Raw genomic sequence first — 6,678 nt, 5'->3', positions numbered from 1 at the left:
CCCACTTTCACCAGCACATTTTCAACTACCCCTTCAGCTTGCTTCTGAGTTTTGTCAGCCAGCTGTATGATTACATCAGTGGATCTCACCTCATTCAGTTGTAGCCTCTTCATAAGAGTTAGAGGCATCACATTTATGCTAGCTCCTAGATCACAGAATCCTCTGTCAATTTTTGTTTCCCCAATGATGCAAGGGATATGAAAACTTCCTGGGTCCGTTTTCTTATAGAAGGTGTCCTTCTTGATGAGAGCACTGCATTCTTTGTTCATTGTTACAGTTTGTCCTCCCTTCAAAACTCTTTTCTTGCTTAACAATTCCTTTAAATACTTGATGTGTGTGGGCATTTGATGAAGAATCTCAAGAAAAGGAATATTGACATGAAGAGAGTTAAATGTCTCTAGAAACCTTGAATAGGTTTTCTTTTTTTCACCTCCTCCTAACCTTTCAGGAAATGGTGCTTTTGGTTGGTATACTTCCATCATGCCTTTTTGCAGATCCTTGGCTTGCTCAGTTCCACCTTCCTGCTTAACTTCTTCCACACCTTCTTTCAAGATTTCTGGTTCCTGCTGTGAGGACCTGATTCCTTCTTCTTCTGAGACTTCCTTCAATATGGTGATGGCCTTGCATTCTTCCCATCTTACTCTCTTTTGTTCACCTTTAGGATTCTTTTCTGTGTCACTAGGGAACACTGCAGTTGATTTGGGGGCCTGTCGAGATAGCTCTCCTACTAGAGATTCCATCCATTTGAGTTTTTCACCATGGTTTCTTAAGGTAGTCCTCACATCATCCCTGAAGCTTTTCAATTCAATTATGTCTTGGCTCATGGTTGCCATCATTCCTTCCATCCGGTTTAATTGATCTTGAAATTGTTGGTTCGGATTAGGTTGGGTATGTTGATTATTTTGGTCGTGATATGATGATTGGGGGTAAGTGTTTTGTGTGGCTTGGTATGATCTTTGGTTGGAGTTTTGGTATGAGGAATTGTTTTGTTGGTTGTGGTTGTAAGGTTTGTGGTTTTGTGGTTGGGTTTGTTGGTTTCCCCACCCAAAGTTTGGGTGGTTTCTCCAGCCTGGGTTGTAAGTGTTGGAGTGTGGATCATATGATTGCCTTTGTTGGTTTCCCACATAATTGGCCTCTTCCCAATCACCTCCTTCAATGCCTTCTTCCTCTTGATCTTGTGTGTGTATTGCAGCCACTTGCTTTGTTTCTAATTGCCTGGTAAGCTCTGCTAGTTGCTTGGCAAACACCTTGTTTTGGGCTAGAATTGTATCCACATGGTTCAGCTCCATGACTCCCTTAGTGTTGTGCCTTTCTGATGCATAGTAGTACTCATTCTCAGCCACTGTCTCGATCACTTCAATGGCTTCTTCCACGGTCTTTTTCTTGTTCAATGAACCTCCTGATGAATGGTCTACAGCCTTCCTTGATTCATAAGAGAGCCCATCATAGAAGATGTGCAATTGCACCCAATCATGGAACATGTTTGGTGGGCATTTCCTTGTCAAGTCCTTGAATCTCTCCCATGCCTCGTAGAGAGTTTCACCATCTTGTTGTCTAAAAGTCTGGACCTCAGATCGAAGCCTATTGACCTTTTGTGGAGGGTAGAAACGTGCCAGAAACTTGCCTTCCACCTCATCCCATGTGGTTAGACTCCCCCTTGGGAATGATTCCAGCCACTTAGCTGCCTTGTCCCTAAGTGAAAATGGGAACAAGAGCAGTTTATAGGCATCTTCCTGGACTCCATTGGACTTCACAGTGTCACAAATTCTCAGGAACTTTGTGAGATGTTGGTTTGGGTCTTCATTAGCACTTCCTCCAAAGGAACAATGATTTTCCACCAATGATATTAGCTGTGGCTTGAGCTCAAAATTGTTGGCCTGAATGGGTGGTTTCTGGATGCTACTACCACAATTCCCAGAGGTTGGGTTTATGTATGAACTAAGAACCCTCCTCTCAGGAATGGCATTGTTTCCATCAGCTCTCTCATGGTTGTGAACTTCTCTATCCATGTTGAGATCTAGAGCTTCCTCAAAATTGTCCTCAGATTCTCCTTCAGATTCCTCTTCTCCCACTACTCTCTTCCCTCTTGCTTCCCTTCTAAGTCTATGAAGGGTCCTTTCCGGTTCGGTATATGGAGGAGTTGATGTCTCTCCTCTCCTACCTGTCATACAAGAACACAGCTCAAACACAAACAAGTAAAATACTCTTGGTTAATGGAAGAGTATGGTTAGATCAATTGAGGAATTAAATCAAACAGTTAGTGAGTCAGTGAGTTAGTTGCATGAATTTAAAGGCATAAAGAAAGAAAGCATGTAACCAAGTGCAGAAATTAAAATTCAACAAGTAGCTAGAACAGAATTAACAAAGCAAGAGAAAATTGCTCAATCTAGTTAGCTTCCAATTTGAGAATTGTCAATCGAAAACCAATCCCCGGCAACGGCGCCATAAACTTGATGCGCATAAACTAGTTATGCTACGATTTAGGAAATTGCACGATCGGCAAAATTCCTTCCGGCAAGTGCACCGGTTATCGTCGTCAAGTAAAAACTCACAATAGAGTGAGGTCGAATCCCACAAGGATTGGTTGAGTGAGCAATTCGGATTAGAAGTGTGTTCTAGTTGAGCGGAATCAAGATTTGAGATGAGAATTGCGGAATGTAAAATTGGCGGGAAAAGTAAATGACAAGAAAATTAAATGGCAGAATCTTAAATTGCATGAATTAAAGAGCAGAATGTAAATTTCTGAAATTAAAAGGGAATGGGGGTGATTGCAAGAATTGAATTGCAGAATGTAAAGAGAAAGTGGAAATCAGAAATGGGGAATTCATTGGGTTTAAGAGATATTGAAATCTCCGAATCAAAACATGTAAATCTCTTCCTCAACCAATGCATTCATTGAATTTTGCTTGGCAATCTTATATGATTGGATCCCAATTCCTTGGCTCACCAATGCTCTCTAAAAACAAACAAATTCCCAATCCCTTGGTTTAAATGTTCATAAGAAGAGATGATGCTTGATCACTGATTATACCACACAATTTCATGAACCACAATTTGGTAGGATTACATGTCACAATATCCATCCAAACCCCAATCCAATCCACTGTGAGAAAGCTTCTCTAGCATGAATCCTCCATTCCTTTCCCAAGGCTCCGAAGGATTCCAAGTATGAGTAGTCTCTTTCCCAAGACAACTACTCAATGGAATTAGATCGAGAAGCTTTCTAACAAAATTCAAGAGAAAAGATTGAAGAAGAAGATAAACTATTATTGATTCATTGAATTACAATAGAGCTCCCTAACCCAATGAAAGGGGGTTTAGTGAATCATAGCTCTCAATTCAATTACAAAGAAAAGGAAACTAGCTAAAAGTGAAAGTAAAAGTCCTCTCTAACTTAACTTCTATCCTATTTATACACTTTCTATATTGAGCTTCAGTTGTGCTTCTTGGGCTTTGAGGCCTCTCCTTGCTTTCCTTTTGCCTTGGGTTTATGATCCATAATCTTGATGAGGTTGTTGATCCAGATCCTGTAACATTTATTGAGCCAACTTAGTGATAATCAAATAATGACACATGACTCAATAAATTGAGATTTCAAACTCATCAATCCTTCAGGCCCAATCCCATAAACCATGATATTCAATTGGGTTTCATACCAAAGTAAGTTTAAGTTAATACTTGTGCTCAAAGACTAACTTAAATCACAATATTTTTGGCCCAGAAACCCCTTTTGAAGAGTGGCGTTTAAGTTGCAGTTTAAGCTTAAACTGCAACTTAAACGCCAGACACTTCCAGTGAGGCCATTTGTAGAAGCACGTTTAAGCTTCAGTTAAGGTTAAACTGAAGCTTAAACGTGGAAATGGAAGAATGGTAGCCCTGGAGAGTAATGTAGTCGAACACGTTTAACCTCCAGTTTAAGGTTAAACTGGAGGTTAAACGTGGAAAAGGAATGAGGCATCCTGGAGGTCGAACACGTTTAACCTCCAGTTTGAGGTCAAACTGGAGGTTAAACGTGGAAGCTTGGAATGGTGGCCCTGGAGGTGTCGAACACGTTTAACCTCCAGTTTGAGGTCAAACTGGAGGTTAAACGTGAAAGCTTGGAGAGAGCAACCCTGGAGTGGAGAAACTATCGAACACGTTTAACCTCCAGTTTGAGGTCAAACTGGAGGTTAAACGTGGAAGCTTGGAGAGAGCAACCCTGGAGTGGAGAAACTATCGAACACGTTTAAGCTCCAGTTTGAGTCAAACTGGAGCTTAAACGTGGAATGGCCCCTGGTACTCTTCCTGGTTCTGGCGTTTAACCTCCAGTTTGAGGTCAAACTGGAGGTTAAACGTGGAACTCCTCCCTGGGTGGCATACTCATTCTGGCGTTTAACCTCCAGTTTGAGGTCAAACTGGAGGTTAAACGTGGAATGCTCCTTAAGTGAGGCTTTTCATTCTGGCGTTTAACCTCCAGTTTGAGGTCAAACTGGAGGTTAAACTTCAATCCCAGCATTTCTTATCCTTCATGATTTTGGCGTTTAAGCTCCAGTTTAGGCTTAAACTGGAACTTAAACTCCCCATTTGATATACAAGCTTCCTTTATTGATTTTGTTGCTTCCTTGCTTAGCCTCTTCTTCCCTGAAATCATCCAAACAATTGCATCAAAGTCTTGCAAAATTTCATGAGAAATCTTTCATTCATAGCATTTAAGTAATACAACTAAAACTCATGGAATTTGCATCAAAATCATATTGTTTGGATGGTTCATTACTTTGTTCTTCATTTAACCATTTTTGGTTACTTTAAGCTCAAGAAAATGCATAAAACAACTAAAACTAACAGAAAAATGCTAGTGAAACTAGCCTATGATGCCTTGGCATCACTAACCAATCAACAACATTTAATGTACCAATGCAAACATCATGAGTCTTTTCAAGGTTGTAATGGGGCCAAGATAAGGGTAATGGTACATATATGGCTAAGTAAGCTTATAAATTGAATCTTTAATTAACCCAAGCTTTCACCTAACACACATATATATATTCTATATAACTTAAATTTCATACCTAGCTACCCAAAATTTCCCTTTCACATTCCTTACTCATGTAACAACTTTTATTTTAATTTTATCATATATGCATTGATCCTTGAATTTTTACTTAGCATTGGGATAATTTTGTCCCCTTATTTATTTATTGAATATTTTTGGATTTTTTTAACATAAACACAGCTTATCAATGCACATAGAATTTTAATTTTTCTTTTATAGTTTCACATGAGTAGGTACCCAAATTCTCATTATATTATCATGACACATTCCCTTATTATCTTTTGTTCCCACAATCTTCCCATACTCAATTAACACACAATTCTATCTCAAGCTAACCAAAGATTCAATTGGGATATATAATTGTTTTTCCGCTTAAGGCTAGTGATGTGGTAAAATAAAGAACAAATAGGATTTAAAGGCTCAAAGTGGCTAACAAAGGTAATTGAAAGGGTAGGCTTATTTGGGATAAGTGAGCTAAACAAATAATGGCCTCAATCATATGCAAGCATATAAATATATTAAACATTGAACATATAGGATGAAACAAAATATAGATTACAATCATAGAGAAGTAAACACACAAGAATAAAATAATTATGGTTAAATAATGTAACCATGTATTTAGGCTCAAAGTCTCACAGGTTGTGTATTCTTTAGCTCAAAAACTATGTTCCAAATACAACTTCAAGCAAATTTAACTTAAAAGTTTTGATTAAAATTAGTGAAATTTTGTTCTAAAAATAGAGTCTTAGAAGAAACTTATTATCTTTTCAATCAAGTAGAACATGCATGCAACTAACCTATTACTATGCAATTTATCCTATTCTACAAAAGAAAAACTAACTAAATATCCTATTTTATTGGTGTTAGGGAAGAGAAATTACCTCCGGAAGTCAGGTACTGACCGACCTCCCCACACTTAAGGCTTTGCACCGTCCTCGGTGCCATCTGTCAGGAACAAAGATGGGTTGGTAGCAGTATCTCCACAGTCGGGACCGTCATGGCTCCCTGTGCTGGTAAATGAAGTGGAGTCCGGGGTGTCTGGGTCTTTGTATTTTCCCATAAGTAGCTCCTTGAGGTATGTGAATCGGCGCTTGTTACAGCGCTCTCTTAGCTTTGCTTTGTGTTCCTGCCGATCCAACCTCTCAAGTATCTGATGGAGCAGTTGGTTTGTTGTAGGTGCTTGTGGTGTTGAAGGAGGAATGTCTTCAGCCGGTTCAGTAGGCTGGCTTGTAGTGGCTGCTGGAGGTCTGATATATTTCCCATTAGGGATGTACTGATCATCCCGTGGGAGCATGGCTTTGGTGTCTCCAGCTCTATAGGAGACTCCGGCTGCTGAGACGAGATCTGAAACCAAGGCGGGAAAAGGTAAGTTACCCGCAATTTGTACGTGTCCCACAGCATTCTGGATGTGTCTTGGTAGGTTCAGAGGCTGGTCTGTAAAGATGCACCATAGTAGAACGGCCATGTCTGCAGTGAAGGAGGACTCGTGGGTGCTCAAAAAGACGTAATGTGACATCTATGCCCACACGCAAGCCTCCAAGGTAAGTGTAGAAGCCAATATTCCCTTAGGTCGGGAATGATGGTATCCGTAGATCCATCTGCTGCCAGGTAGTGCGATAACTCTGAGAACAGCGTCCTAGTCA

The 6,678-nt window shown here is 39.9% G+C and overlaps 1 non-coding gene across 1 annotated transcript; it reads left to right on the top strand.

The window, feature by feature from the left end:
• Positions 1 to 1,479: 1,479 nt before the first annotated feature.
• On the top strand, positions 1,480 to 1,583 carry LOC148544090 (small nucleolar RNA R71). The gene has a single exon (XR_015901890.1). It is a non-coding gene; the product is annotated as a small nucleolar RNA R71 (small nucleolar RNA).
• Positions 1,584 to 6,678: the final 5,095 nt, after the last annotated feature.

The sequence above is a fragment of the Arachis ipaensis genome, chromosome B9 (assembly GCF_059453495.1).
Source record: "Arachis ipaensis isolate K30076 ecotype BB chromosome B9, ASM5945349v1, whole genome shotgun sequence".
Taxonomy (NCBI): domain Eukaryota; kingdom Viridiplantae; phylum Streptophyta; class Magnoliopsida; order Fabales; family Fabaceae; genus Arachis; species Arachis ipaensis.
The sequence above is the reverse complement of the archived record's forward strand: the minus strand, read 5'-3'. Positions and strand labels throughout refer to the sequence as shown.